This window comes from Nicotiana tabacum, chromosome 4, assembly GCF_000715075.1.
Source record: "Nicotiana tabacum cultivar K326 chromosome 4, ASM71507v2, whole genome shotgun sequence".
NCBI lineage: Eukaryota > Viridiplantae > Streptophyta > Magnoliopsida > Solanales > Solanaceae > Nicotiana > Nicotiana tabacum.
In genome coordinates, this window is record NC_134083.1 from 124,591,563 (window position 1) to 124,595,463 (window position 3,901).

Sequence of the window (3,901 nt, forward strand, 5' to 3'; positions counted from 1 at the left end):
ATACCAATTGTTGCGGAAGCCGAATATATAGAGAGTGATTAAATCACAACTACTATATCTAAAGGTAGCTAATAAATAGTAAATGAGACAATAATAAAATGAACACCAGAAATTAATGAGGTTCGGCAAAATTTAATTTTTGCCTAGTCCTCGGACACAATCAACTCAAATTTATTTCACTCCAAAAATACAAGTGAAATACTACAAGAGAGAAAGAAGATTCAAATGCCTTAGGAGATAAGAAGGCAAGTGAGAGATATTTACAAATGAACAAAACCCTTGCTATTTATAGAAGAGAAATGACCTTAATAATATCATGCATGACATCATATTAAGTGTGAACATGCAATGTAAATGCATGAAAAAATGCATCTACCAATTTCTTCCTAAAAGGAGGCTTCAAATGTTCACACTAGTTCACATTAATCTTGTCAAAATTCAACACAGACCAGCCCAAGATGACAGGATTCTTGGAAGAAGGGATAAAATGACCACACGTCGAGCGAGTAAGGAGCCCAAAACATCCAAAATCAGTGATTATCACCTTAGGCTGAAACATGCCGACTACGACTGAAAGACATGGAGAAAAAGTAAGGTGGCCGAAAGAGATGCGAACGAATCCAATTAAGCGGAGCAGGAATTCTAGTGCAAATTCCATAATGACCACGGCAACAAGACCTCAGAATGAATGCTTCTTCAAGTCAAAGTCAATCACCTACTCAAGCAAGGATACCTGACTGAGCTTTCCAATGAAAAGGAAAAATTGTCATATATAAAAAACAAAAACAACAAAGAGCCACGAAGGTCCCGACGCCTAAAAGAGTAGTGAATGACATCTTTGGAGGAGAAGAAGTAAATGGAGTAACTTTTACAGCAGCGAAGAAATTTACTAAAATGTCCAATTCTTATGAGAAGCGGACGCGTCAGACTCTAACTAGAGAAAGCATGGTATTTGACGACGAGGATGTCGATGGACTGAACATGCCACATAACGACGCTGTAGTAATTACTTTACGGAATTTTGAAACTGAAGTGAGAAAGATTCTAATTGATCCAGGTAGCTTAACAAATATCGTCTAATTATGTATGATCGAAGAAATGGAGATCAAGAGTCAAGTCATCTCGCAGGTACGACTATTCTCGTTGTTCAATAATTCAAGTGAAATGGTCCGGGAAGGAGTGATCCTAACGACCAACAGTGAGGGAAAGGTCAAAGATACCCTATTCTAGGTGGTAGCAGGAGACATGGCTTATAACGCCATCATAGGAAGGCAATGGATCCCATGAGATGGAAGTGGTTCCCTTGACCTTACATCAAGTGATAAAGTTCTCGTCCAAGTGGAGAATATGAAAAATCCGAGGGAAATCAATACCATCACAGCAACGAACAACGCCCCAAAAGGAAGCTACTAAATAACAACCACAGCAATCAGAAGACGTGGACACAATCATTGTTCCCAAAAACTACCCCCCTTCTAATAATATCATCTAGATGAAAGAAGACTATGTTCTCAAACTCACCATAGAAGATGTGGAAGAAATTATCCACTTCGTCGAGAGGCCAAAAAGGAAGGTTTACATCGGCTCGAGGCTCACTCCCGAATAGAAACATAAGTTAATTAAATTTTTACAAGATAATGCAGATTGTTTTGCTTGGTATCATGCATATATTAAAGGCATTCCAATTGTTATTAGGGTGTACAAGTTGAACGTGAATCCCAACCACCACCCTGTGAAATAAAAGAAAAGGAATTTTGGACCCAAACGAGCTCGAGGTCATGAAGATGTTAAACAATGGCTTCATCCGTGAAGTACAATACCCAAAATGGTTGGCAAACATCGTGGTAGTACCCAAGAAGAACGGATCAGGAGAAAACATCGTTCATAACCGAAAGAGGAACCTATTGTTACAATGTCATGTCATTCGGATTAAAGAGTCAGATCCACATATCAAAAACTTGTCACTCAAATTTTCAAAGATTACACTGGTAAATCCATGAAAGTCTACGTTGATGATATGTTGGTGAAATCCACCGAGGCTGACGATTACCTAGACCATATAAAGGAAGCTTTTGAGATTCTCTGAAAGTATAACATGAAGCTGAATCTAGAAAATACGCATTTGGAGTTGGCTCAGGTAAATTTCTCAATTTTCTAGTTTCTAACATGGGCATAAAAGCTAACCTTGTGCAGATAAAAGAAAGTGAGGACATATCCAAGTGTTGAAGAGCCAAAATGAGGTAATGAGACTGACCGGACGGATAGTGGCGCTCAGTCGGTTCAAATATCATTCCTACGAAAGATGTCATAAGATTTTACAACATTGAAGAAAAGCAAAAACTTCGAATGGACGCCCAAATGTCAACAAGCATTGCGAGATCTAAAGAAATATCTATCTAATCCACTGTTGTTATCAAAACCTAGATCAGGAGAACGACTATTGATATACTTGGCACGTGTTGGAGACTGTTGTTTTAATACATGGGGATATAAATACACGCAATCCCCGATTTACTATGTAAGCAGGGCACTTATAGATGCGGAAACCTGATACCCACACTTAGAGAAACTTATACTAACTCTTATAATGGTTGCTCAAAAGTTGAGACCATATTTCAATGCCATCTCATTTCTATGGTCTCTACTTTCCCCTTATGGAGTATTCTTCACAAGTCAAAGCTTTCGGGGAGACTGGCTAAATGGGCAGTCGAGTTCAGCGCATATGATATCGCATATCAACCACGAACCTCTATAAAGTCATAGGTCCTAGTGGACGTTTTTGCAGATTTTAGTGTTATTATACTTCCAAAGGAATAAAAGAAAGCAATAATAGCTTCCGAAACTATCCCGAGAACCTGGACCCTGCATGCGGATGACTCATCTAATATGAAAGGGTCCAGGCTCAAAATATTACTTGTCACACCGGCTGGCGAGACAAACTGACAATCGATCAAGTGCCATTTAATAACTAACAACAAAGTCGAGTATAAAGTTCTTATTGCAGGACTCGATTTATTTCGGGGACTTGGGGACGAACGTATAGAATTAAAATGCGACTCCCATCTAGTCATAAATCAAGTGCACGAGACTTATGTAGCTAGAGAGGCGTGGATGCAGTAATACCTCACACGAGTAACACAACTCCTAAGCCAGTTCCAGGAATGGAAGTCCACTCAAATACCCTGAGAGGAGAATGCCAAAGCAAAAGCTCTGGGGCGAGCTCTGTCGTCCATTTATTTCGTTCGATGAATGATCAAAGTCGAGAGGAGGTAAATACCACTAACTTAATTAGGGATTGGCACAATAACTTTATTGATTATTTGTAGAATGGCACGATGCCTAAGGATAAGAAGGTTGCTCGACGGATCAGGATTTGGGCGACGAGGTATTGCCTCGTCGAATGATATTTGTTCCGAAAAGCTTTTAATGGACCACTGGCCAAATATTTGTGACCAAGAGATGTAGAATATGTGATGAGATAAGTCCATGAATGACACTATAGGAACCACTCCAGAGACAGGTCACTAGTTAGAAAATTAATCATGGTTAAATACTACTGGCCCCGAATGGAGCATGATGTTATCAACTTCATCAAAAGATGCGACAAGTGTCAATTATTCTCGCACCGGTTAAACTAGTCAGACAAACCATTACATTTCATATTATCCCCTTGGCCATTCATAAAGTGGGGAATGGATATAGTGGGAACCCTATCGCAAGCACCAGGTGTAAAATTCTTACTTGTGTTGACTGACTACTTCTCAAAATTGGTAGAAGCAGGTGCGTACTCATAGATCTAGGAAAAGTAAGTTAGGAAAATGCATATGAAAACAGACCACAATTCATAGGAGCCAAAGTGACAAAAAATTTCAAAGAATGGCGGATAAAAATAATCACCTCC